The sequence below is a fragment of the Protopterus annectens genome, chromosome 1.part1 (genome assembly GCF_019279795.1).
Source record: "Protopterus annectens isolate FY-2018-M chromosome 1.part1, PAN1.0, whole genome shotgun sequence".
In the NCBI taxonomy this organism is placed as follows: domain Eukaryota; kingdom Metazoa; phylum Chordata; order Ceratodontiformes; family Protopteridae; genus Protopterus; species Protopterus annectens.
The window spans coordinates 19666415-19678622 of NC_056726.1; the positions used below are offsets into that span (position 1 = coordinate 19666415).

General features: G+C 47.3%; 1 protein-coding gene across 1 annotated transcript in view; it reads right to left on the reverse strand.

Annotated features, from left to right (window-relative positions):
• ZFR (zinc finger RNA binding protein) overlaps window positions 1-12208 on the reverse strand; it is a 1793456-nt gene that overhangs the window by 41717 nt on the left and 1739531 nt on the right. The window lies entirely within an intron of this gene.

The following is a 12208-nucleotide window of genomic DNA, read 5'->3' on the forward strand; positions in this document are numbered from 1 at the left end:
AACAAAACTGAATGTGGTGCAAGAGCAACATTTTAGTCTGATTCTCATAAGCCAGCTTTCATTCTTGGCTAAACAAATCATTTAACCACATCTGCGCTCCTGTTGTCCTCTGAAAGAGAGACAATTCCTCCAGTATTCACAATTCATTTATGAAAAGCAGAAGAAAAAATAGCTTTCTATACGTCAGAGAACTGGATGAGAAAGTTCTGGGGGAAATGGAGCTACATAAGCAAAAGTTTATAATTAAAACCTTAGGAGATAACAAAATTGACAGACACATTTACGCTTGAAATTAAAACGTATGAAGAGAAAAACAAATCAAAGACCTTTCATCACAGCTGATATTTAAAAGGATCCTCCTAAATGCTGGGAGTGGCTTTTTTTTTGAAATCTCAAGTTTCCACATTCAGAGGCTTACATTCTAAACTAGGGCATCTACTTAATGCTACACAGGCTCCAGTGCCTGACCCCAAACTCAGCAAGAAAAGAACATATGCAAGCAAACAAAATTAACTTTTCTTGAGAGTTTTAAAGTCTTTGGAAAGGGTCAGTTAAACATTTGTCTTCCATTCACTGACTGCAAAGGAATTAAATCCAGCTGACTTGTGGATCTGAGAAATGAAATTTCTTACTTAGGGTCAGCAGTTTGTGTGTAATCACTGGAAGTTGCAACAGCTCTGAGACTGCTGTTACTGCTGTAGTGTACTGCTCTGGACCCCCCCCCCAACCTTGCAGTCCCTGCTGAGATTTTAAAGTAAGTGTCTCGAGTTGCCCACCCCTACGGTAAATGCTGACTTGGAAAATTCTCCCCAGTCTCTCTTCATCTGCTCATAAAAGTGAGCATTAAAAAAAAAATAAACTGAGAAGGCCCTTCCCTTAGATTGTTAAAGCTTGAGTTACCAGCTTTCCTATTTTCCCAGCCATATAGTGCACACAACAATACACGCAGTTTTAACTTTTTTTTCCATCTAACTTTTAAAATTTGTAATATCTGGGAAAGGACTGCTGATAACTGGAAAGCAGATGAACCTTTTCTCAGGAACTAGCTTGGGATAGGTGTTATTACTTTGTTTTTGGTGAAACAACAACATACCACACAACTGTCCAGATTTTTGCCTCATATTTTTAGTCTGTTCCTACTTCTGGCAAGACGAATATTTGAGTTTTGAACTTTGTATTCCTCCAAAAATGCATACTAATATAAAATTGTTATTTTAGCAACCGTTTATAAGAACAATATTTAAAAACTGCCACAAATTTTGGTCCTTTGTTCACCCTGATATTTTTAGCTTTGTTGTGCTCATAAGGGCCACTAAGTCTGCTTTCACACAGGGAAATGCTTTAACTATAGGTGTCGTGACAGTTGGGCATACAGACTCTACATTCAGAAGATTTGACAAGAATAGGGTGACTGTAAACTGCATGGTGCCAGGATCCATGATGTCACATCGGCTTTAAAGGCCCTTAAACCAAACATACAACTACAACATAGTGGTGACCTATGTAGGAGTGAATGACCTGAGGCACTACACTCGTAGGGATATGCAGAGAGGCATAATGGAACTTACTATGCATGTGTTAACATACAGGCAAGGGGAGATACTGGTATCTTGCCATCACTAAGAATGATGCCCAGATACCAAGACAAGATACCTGTTTTTAACAATCGGCCAACTTGCTAGTATCATTTAAAGGGGATCCAGTATTTGTTATTCTGGGAACAGATGGCATATAAGAAAGCCCATTTCACCAGAGATGACATATACTTCTCATACCAGGGCTTCAGCATACTGGCTAAAGCTTCTGTTGACCCCCTGTACTTTTTCAGGCAGAGCTCCTCTATGGGGATTTCCGACACAGAAAAATTAAAAGTTATGTACTCACCATAATGTTACAGCGGTGTTGTCCATTTTCACTTTTCCTCAACTGATGGGTCTCAGATCCTGCTCAGCCACTTCTTCCACATCATTGGATCCAACTCTCAAGCTCCTCCCTTTACCTATAATGCCCGCCAACCTAGTGTACCTCAGATCAAGTTTGTTGCCCTTCGGAGACAATGGATAATACCGTAATAGAAGCTAAAAGGGTATAGATTAAACTAACAAAACTCAAACAAAGAATCATAGTTCCCAAAGGTATAATCCCTTAGGTCTCTTCAGGAGTAAAGGGAAGGGGGTGAAACCTGAGGAAGAATGAAAATGGACAACACAGATGTAATGTCATGGTGAGTACATAACTTATTTATCTGATGTTGTCATTTTCATTCATTCCTCAACTGATGGGACAGAGCCCCCAGCTAGATGAACCTTGGGTGGTCCTCGTGGAAGGATATTTCAGAGTACTGCTGGGCCAAAGGCAGCTCTGTTCCTAGAAATCAAATCCAATTTGTAATCGGCAATAAATGTATGAGCATTGGACCAAGTAGCAGCTGCAAAAATGTCATCTACAGAAGTTCTTTATCAAAAAGCTGTGGATACAACCATAGATCTTGAGGTATGAGCTCAAGGGGACTTACAAGGACAGCTCTCTTCTACTACATATGAAGGTTACACAATCCAGTAACCATTTGGCCAGAGTAACTTTAGGACTGGCATGCCCAATCCTTTAGGTGAAAATGATACAAACAACTGGTCAGTCTTATGGAACTCTTGGGTCCTGTGGAAATAAAACCAAAGTTGTCTATGCGCATCCAAAAGATGGAGCATGTACTCTCCCTTACCTGAGAAATCTGGAAAGAAAATTGGGAGGTTAATGACCTGAATGATGTTAGACTAAGAAACTACCTTAGGTAAAAAGACAGGTCGGTCCATAAGGAAACTCTGTCTTTTTGGAAAACCAGATCGGAAGGCTTGGAGGAATGAGCCTGGAATTCAGCTACTCATCTAGCTGATGTAATAGCAACTAGAAATATGGTTCTCCAAGACAAAAACTTTAGGTTTGACTTAGCTGAAGGTTCAAAGGGGTCTTGGGTCAGACCTTGAAGCAGGATAGTTAAATCTGAAGGAGGAGTACAACTCTTTACTGGAGGCCAGAGCAAAAAAGCCTCCTTTAAGAAAGGCTTTGCATAACCTAGAAGAAGCTAAGGATGAATTATTTTCACCTAGATGGAAGTTTGAAATGGCAGCCAACTGAACCTTAATAGAAAAACTAGCCCCTTCATCGAAATTTGAAGTCAAAAACTGAAAATACAGTTGGTAAAAGGGTAGAAAAAGTGTCCAAATCTCTCAAGGACCAAGACAGCAAATCTCTTTCATTTAGTTTTGTAAATCTTTTAGTAGATGCCTTTTGGGAAGATAATAAAATATGACAGACCACAGAGGAAAGCCTAGGCTGTCTAGCAATTAATTTAACTGGAGAAACCATGCGGTCAGTTTGAGGCATGTTAGGTCCTAAATGAATCATCCCTGGAGTGTGAGACAGGAGGTCTAAACTGGGATCCAGTATCCAGAGCAGATGCAGAAGATGACGCCAGAGGAAGGGCAACTAAATCTGACAAAGCCAAAAGGGTGCAAATGAGGATAACTGTGTTCTTCAATCCAAATGCTTTCTGAAAAAAAAAAAAAAAAACAAAACAAAAAAAAACTGGGGATTAAAAGTAATGAGTGTGGGGGGAGGCATAGAGGAGACTGGAAAGTCAACAGTGGACTACAGCATCTCCCGGTGACTTCCCCTTTGGAGGGAACAGGGTGAAGAACTGCTGCACTTATTGTTGAGGGGAGAAGCAAAAAGGTTACAGCATGGCTGGCTCCATCAAAGAAAAATTCTCTCTGCCACTTTGATACTGACAGACCACCTGTGGGGCATCAGAATGGACCTGCTTAGTTTTGTCTGTAAACACATTTTCCCCAGTATGTGTGCTGCTATGAGAAAGCATCCAGAAGAGATCGCTCACTGCCACACACTCAATGCTTCTCAACATAGCGGGTAAGAACTGATTCCTCTCCATTCATTGATGTACCAGACTACAGACATATTGTCCATCTGAATAGCAATCATTCCAGAGGGGAGAGCATCTTGAAAGACCTGCAATGCTAGGACAACTGCTCTTATTTCCAGGACACTGACATGCGTCTTGGCCTGTCCATCCCAAGTAGTGCTCCCCAGTTGTGAAGCGTCTTTGGTAACTGTGGCCATTGGCATGGGAAGAACAAAAGGACAGCTTTGAAAAACTTCATCCAAGAGAGGCCACCAGAGAAGATCTTTTGCAAGACTGTGTGATCTTGACAGGGGTGAATAAAGGTTGCTGAAGAATAGACCACCGAATTGATAAAGTCAATTGAAGAATCCACATGTGACATCAGGCTAAAGGAACTAGGGTGACTACTCTTGTCATGAATCCCAATACCTGTATAATTAGTTGTGCTGGGAGAGAAGGATGTGAGACCACTTTCTTGACCTGTGATCTGAGTGCCTGAATTTGTGTTATTAACGGACTGTGCTGCCTTGGTGAAGACACACTGGAAACAAGTAGTCCCTTGCCTGTAGAAGTAGATGCCTGGATGTGGCAAGTTAGGAGCCAGTCATCCAGGAATGGAAACACACTGAACCCCAGTAGTCCTGGGTGAGCTGCTACCACTGCCATACTTTTGGTGAACACCCTAGGGGCTGTGATGAGACCAAAGGTCCTTGCTCTCAACTGGTGATGAGTGGCTTCCAGCCGAAAGCATAGATATCTTCTGGACTGACTGTTCATTTTGATGCAATAGTATACATCTTGAAGATCTGCTGAACAAACCTAAATAGAAGTTATGTACTTACCATAACGTTCCATCTGAGTAGATACTTAATTTGTCTGCAACCTGTGGGTGTCGGATCCGACCTCGGATCCAGTCCGGCAGCTTTCCAAGCTCCAAGAGCCGAGCTCCTAGCTCCTCCCCTACCCATAATCCCCTAGTACCAACCACATTACCTCAGATCGTTTTTTTTGCCTCACCAACGCGAGACAGAAACCAACTCCAAATGATCAGAGACTTTTCCCGAGGTTCGGGGGATGGCAGGGCGGGTCGGTTGCAGACAAATAAAGTATCTACTCAGATGGAACGTTATGGTGAGTACATAACTTCTATATCTGAAGTAGCTACTTCATTTGATCTGCAACCTGTGGGACAGAGTCCCCAGCTAACCTATACAACCTGGGTGGTCCTTACGGAAGGATATTCCGAAGCACCGCGGAGCCAAAAGAAGCCCTACTTCTGGAAATGATATCCAGTTTGTAATGAGAAATGAAGGTATGAGATGAGGACAAGGTAGTTGCTGAACAAATATAGTCTACTGGAACCCTAGACCAAAAGGCTGTTGAGGTAGCTACAGATCTTGTGGAATGAGCACGGATGCCCACCGGAGCTGGCTTCCCAGATGAAGTGTATCCCAGCATAATGCACTGACAGATCCAATTTGCTACAGTCACTTTAGCAATTGCCTTGCCCATGGCTGATTTTGCATAAGAAACAAACAACTGGTCCGACTTGTGAAACTCTTTAGTCCTGTGCAAGTAAAAACGCAGTTGTCTGTGTACATCCAATTTGTGCAACGTATATTCTCCTTTGTTGTGAAAATTTGGGAAAAATACAGGAAGATTTATTGATTGATTAATGTTTGATTCTGTAGCCACCTTAGGCAAGAAAGACGGGTTAGTCCTGAGGGACACACTATCTTTGTGAAAAATAAGGTACGGAGGTTTAATACACAGAGCTTGTAATTCTGAAACTCTCTTGGCCGAAGTAATAGCCACTAAGAAAGCAGTTTTCCAAGACAAGAACTTTAACGGAACCGAGGCCGCCGGCTCAAAAGGTGGTCTTGTTAAGGCTTGTAAGACCAGAGTGAGATCCCACGGGGGAACCACAGTCTTGACAGGTGGTTTCAAAAGAAAAACGCCTCTTAAGAAGGTTTTGCACAACTTAGTAGATGCTAAGGAGCCTATGCGTCCCCCACATGAAAATGGGAGATGGCCGCCAACTGCACCTTGACTGTGGAGGCACTTGCTCCCTGTCCAAAAAGCAGTTAGAGGAAGTCCAGAATAGTCGGAATAGGGCCAGTAAAGGGGTCCAATTCTTTATATTTGGCCCAGATGGAAAAACGTTTCCATTTACTGTTGTAAAGTTTCCTGGTAGATGGTTTATGAGCCGCCACCAGAATGGCCTTAATGGGGGATGAGATGCCGGGAGTCCTAGCCATTAATGGAACTGGATCAACCAAGCAGCAAGTTTGAGATTGACCAGGTTTGGGGTATGGCATCTCGCTGGGTGCGAGATTAGGTCTGGACTGGGATCCAGAATCCATGGGGGAGCCACACAGTGAGACCGCAGAAAGGGGAACCAGATCTGTCGAGGACAGAATGGGGCTATGAGGATAACTCTGCGCCCCAACCGACAGGCTTTCTGAATGAATTTCATCATAAGTGGGAGGGGGGGATAAGCATAAAGGAGTCCGGGAGGCCAAGCATGGACTAGAGCGTCTCTGGGGTTCTCCCCTCTGGGGGGAACTATCGCAAAGTACTTGCTGCATTTTGTGTTTAAAGGAGAAGCGAAAAGGTCGCAGCGAGGCTGACCCCAATTGTGGAAGATCTGCTTCGCAACAGATGGATTCAGAGACCACTCGTATGGAGTGAGGAACACTCGACTTAGCTTGCCCGCTAATATGTTGGACCGCCCCGGAATGTGCGTTGCTATCAGAAAGTGATTGGTGGAAATTGCCCATTCCCACACTCTCATGGCTTCTCGATACAGGGGATAAGATCTGGTCCCTCCTTGTTTGTTTATATACCAGACTACTGACATGTTGTCCATCTGGATTGCAATAGTCCCTATGGGAAGAAGGTCGTGGAGAGCTTGCAACGCTAAAAGCACCGCCCTCATCTCTAGGACGTTGATATGTAATGCGGTCTCTAGGGGAGTCCAAGTGCCTTGAACGGATCTGCCTAAACAATGCCCCCCCCACCCGAGGCAAGAAGCGTCTGTGGTCAATGTGGCTTTGTCCAGAGGAATTACAAAGGGTCTCCCTTCTCTGAGTTCCTGCGCCTGTAACCACCACAGAAGGGAGTCCCTGCACACCCTGCTCAGGGGGATTGGCATGCATAATGGGTGGATCGACATGGACCATTGGACTTGAAGGGTCCATTGTAATATGCGCATTCGCAGACGAGCATGAAGAGAGAGACCGATCGCTGCTGACATAGTCCTGAGGGCACTGGGGTCTAACTCCACTGGAGGAGCAGGGCTCCGAAAAAGAGCTAACACCAGGAATGACGAGCTGTTCAGCCTGACTGACGTTAGAACAACTTTGGAGATTTGTGTATCTAACCTGGCCCCTATGAATTCTAGGGCTTGAGTGGGGCACAGGCAGGATTTCTGCTCATTTACTGAGATGCCTAAGTTGTGGGCCAGAGACGGAGCATAATCTCTCGCCGCACAGAGCTGATGCTTGTTGGTCGCGGTGAGGAGCCAGTCGTCTAGGTAAGGGAAGACCTGAATGCCCTGGAGTCTCAGATGGGCTGCAACCACTGCCATGACCTTGGTGAACACTCTGGGGGCTGAGGTGAGGCCGAATGGAAGAACCCTGAATTGATAATGACTGGCTCAGAGCCGGAAGCGGAGAAACCTCCTGGATCGTTTGTCTATTAATATGTGGTAATACGCATCCTTGAGGTCTAGCGAGCACATCCAGTCGTTCTCCCGCAGTACGGGGAGAATAGATTGGAGAGTGACCATCCGGAACTTTTCCTTGGGTATGAACAGGTTCAGGGCGGAAAGGTCTAAAAATGGGTCTGAGGTCCCCCGTTTTCTTTGACACCAAAAAGATCCTGGAGTAATAACCCAATCCGGACTCGTCTGGGGGGACGGGCTGGATGGCTCTTTTTCTTAGCAGCTTTGAAATTTCCAAAACCGCTGCCTCCCTCTGATCGGGTGGGACATCAGGGAGGCGTCTGGATTTGGGGGGAAGGTTTATGAATGGAATGGAGTAACCTCTGGATATGATCCGGAGCACCCATCGATCTGTTGTAAGGGACTCCCAGTTTGACAGGTGCTCCGACAATCGCCCCCCGACTGCCTCCAGAGAGGGACAGTCGGGCAAGCCCTAAGGGCTGTTGCGCGGGTCTGTCCGAGAATGGTTCTCTAGACCTGAAATTATGCAGCCCCCCTCTGCCTCTGGGCCGGCGTCCACCTTGTCCTCCTCTGCCTCTGGAGGACGAGTGGTCCGCATCAGGATGGGATTGCTGAGACTTACAGAACCACAGCTTCTTTTGTCCCCTCTGATTCCTGGAGAAGGATCTTTGGGGATTAGAGAAGCAGACTCCGATGACAGACAGAGTCTTCCCGTCCTTTTCGCTTTGGACCAGCGTGTCGCGAACAGTTTTGCCAAACAGGGCAGAACCGTCAAAAGGGGCGTTCGTGAAGGACGCCTTGAAGGGGTCCATGAAGTCGCACATACGGAGCCAGGAGAGACGTCGCAAGACGACCCCGGATCCGCTAGCTCTAGCGGCTCCCTCCGTTGCATGGGAGAGAAGCCGCATAGAAGTATTTGAGATGGATTTTAGAGTGGCCATTCGAGTCTCAAAAACCTTTTTGTCTGGGACCGACATGGACTCGGGGGGGCTGCAGCGTATTCCTTAATCAAGTCTCGCTGTAGCCTAATGGTATGTGCCATATAGTTCAGCGCCCTTATGGAAAAGGTCGCTGAAGCAAACATCCGCTTCCCAATCCGGTCAAGCGCTCGAGATTCCTTATCCGGCAGGTGAACCGAAGAACTCTCCTGTGCAAGTTCTTTCTTGGTGGCCGCCGCCACCAACATAGCATCAACGGGGGTTCCTTTGGCCCAAGACGGTCTATCTGTGGGTGGGCTGAGGAGTTTATTGGGGGCGCCTTGGAATTGGCTCCACGGTGTCGGGCTCCTTCCAAGCCCTGGTGGTAATTAAGTCCACCAGGGGGTCGGCCGGAGGGGACACCCAGGAGGTAGATGGGCCTGCCTCAAGGGCCTCCAGGAACACGGACTCATCAAGGGAAGGCTTTTGGGCTGACCCCCTCTAATACGCAACATTTCCATGATGTCCCCAAAGGAGACATCTTCAGGGGGTGACCTTGGGGAACCCTCCGTATCATCTAAGTCCGTGTCTGTGGTAATGGACTCGGGGGAGTCCAGGTGCCTCCTTTTGCACCGATGTTTGAGGGACCTCCTCGGTGGGACTGTCCGAAGAGGGCTTGTCCACGGGTTGTTGTTCCTCCACGGGAACTAGCTGGAGGGCTTGGGCAGGCTGTCCAGATGGACGGATGATGGAAGACAGACCCTCATACAGTGGGGGTACGGGTGGATCCGAAGCCCGGGTCGGGGATCTGGAGGACCTCGACAGTACCCTCTCCACTACCTCAAAAGCCGAAGGAGTGCCACTCTCACCAGCCTCTGAGAGGAATCTCCTCGGATCCGAGGAAGGGATCGGAGCCGATGCAGTCGGCGCCGAGGCAGAGGTGTGCTCCGACGCCAACAGCGCCGAAGACACAGCAACTCCCTCGGATCCGACGCTCAGCCCTCGGCCCCAAGAGCACGGGTCTGACAAGCTCGAAGGTATAGTCGGCGAAGAGACAACCGCTATCGGTGCTGACAGTTCCCCGGGTCCGAAAGGGCCTGGATCCGATGACTCCGAGACCCGAAAACGGGTCGGAGAAGGAGTGATCGGGGCAAATATGGGGGCTGCACCCCCCCCCCCAAGAGGGGGGGGGAGGCAAGAGCATCCCTACCTGCATTTGGGTCTGTAAGAAGTGACGCATCATCCGATCCATATCCGCTTCTGAGATGCTTCGGGTCGACCTCGATGAAGTAGTAGAGGCAGTCCGGGAGGGCCGCCTCGAAGATCTCGAGGGAGACCTATCCTCCTTCTCCGGCAAAAAACAGGGCGAATGGCGCCGAGAGGAGGGGGATCCGGAGACCCTTGAGGGAGATTTTAATAGTTTTGCTGACGGAGCCGAAGAATGAGATTCGGCCCGCCTTTTATGGGACTTATGTCCATCCTTATTCTTGTGCCTCTTCTCTCTGAGGGAAGAGACACTAGTTTCCCCAGAGCTCAAACCAGACGAGGGAGGTTGAGTCCTGGGTAGAGCTAAGGGGATAGATGGCGCCGAAGCTGCTGAAGCAGCTGGAGCCCGAACGGGAGAGGAAGAAGAAGCCGACTCCTGGGGGAGCTTTCCCGCCAGGATCAGCTTGTTCTTCCTATCCCGGAGTGCCCGGGGGTTAAAGGCCGCACAGATTTGGCAGGCCTCTGACAAATGGGCTGCCCCCAGGCACAAAACGCACTGAGTGTGGCCATCAGCTGGAGAAAGCTTGTGGCCACACTCAGTACATTTAGAGAAAATGGCCTTAGGCCCTTCTGACATCTTTCACACACACACCCAAACACTAGAAGGGGGAGGGGAGTGAAGATAAATTAGTTATAAATTTAACAAAAGTGACCCAAAAAACTAGCAGAAGAAGCAGAAAAGGGAAACTAACACACACACACACGAAAACTTTGAGAGAAAAATTGGTTTAAAAACCAGCAATGATCTCACCCAGCCAGGAGCTCTTCACAAGGAAGTTTCTATAGCCGCGGCAAAAAACGATCTGAGGTAATGTGGTTGGTACTAGGGGATTATGGGTAGGGGGAGGAGCTAGGAGCTCGGATCTTGGAAAGCTGCCGGACCGGATCCGAGGTCGGATCAGACACCCACAGGTTGCAGATCAAATGAAGTAGCTACTTCAGATTCATACTTTGGCATTAGGGGGCAAAAAGGACTGAACTGCGACCATCTGGAACCTTCAATATCTCACACTTTCAGATTTGCTGAGATCCAGGAAATGTCTCAAGTCCCTTGTTTTTTGGTGCTAAGAAGCATTTTGAGTAGGTTTCGGATCCTATCTAGTCTGGAGGGACCTTCTGGATGACTTTTTTTCTGAGCAGTTTTTCTACTTCTAATGCTGCTGTCTCTCCCTCTGATTGGGGGTGGAACATCAGGGATTCTTTTCATTCTTGAGGGCAAAATTATGAAAATGGTATGACAACCTCTGGATATAATAATCTGCACCCAGGAATCCCCTGTGATGGCTGCCCAGGCTTTTTGTTGCACAAACATCCCCCAAATGACTACAGCGGGCAAGAGTCAGGCAACCTTTCAGGAGTGCTGGTAGGGTTTGTCTGAGAAGGAATTCTGGAAACCCTGATTCTGCAGGCCAACTCTGCCACGGGGGCGGTGTCTTCCATTACAGTTCCGGTCTGCCTCTGGGAGAACCATCTCCGCACGAGGCTTGGAAAGACCCTGGGATTTGCAGAACCACATCTTTCTACCTACTTAATTATTTCAGGAAGAGATTCTTTGATGATTAAAAAAAACCCTGATCCCTACAGCAGACAAGTTCTTTCCTTTTTGCTCACGTCTGGAGAGTGTTTCTTTAACTTTTGGGGTAAATGGGGAAGATCCGGCAAATGGAGCACTGATGAATGAAGACTTGAAGGGCTCCACAAAGTTGCAAAGGAGCATACAGCCATGTCTCCTAATGGCAATACTCGAACCGTCTGCCTGTGAGGTAACCTCTGCAGCATGGGATAGTAATGTCATAGACTCATTAGCTATCGACTGGGTCAGTTTCGAAGAGACTATTCTGATCCTCCGTAGAGATGAGCCCAGAAAGAGATGTGGAGAGTTCTTTAGCCAAATCTCTTATGTGCCAACTAATTCAAAGAATGCAGAGCAAAGGTCACCAAAGCATAAACGCTCTTACCAAATCTGTCCAAGGCCCTAGATTCCCTGTTATGGGGATGGACAGACAGAGCTCTGCAAGTTGCTTTTTAGTGGCTACTACCAACCATGGCATCAACTGGTACCCCCCTTGCTTCAGTATATTCTGTCCTGGGGAGAGGGGGGGGGGGTTAAAATATTTTTCTGGGTGCTTAGGGATGGGCCCCATAGTATCCGGTTCTTTCCATGCCCAGCGTGAGACGAGGTCTGTGTAGGTTCATCTGTGTGCGTGTGTGTGGGGGGGCTAGTTTCACCCAAGATGTAGCCAGGCTACACCCAAAAGCCTTCAGGAACATAGACTTCTCATGTCATGGGCAGACACATGGATCCGACGGGAGATGGAACCTGTAGATCAATGTGAGTATATATACCTTTAAGAAGCTATCCAAGGGCTTGCACAACTGTATAAATACTGAGCATTTGCAAGTCTGACTGCCATTTTGTAGTAA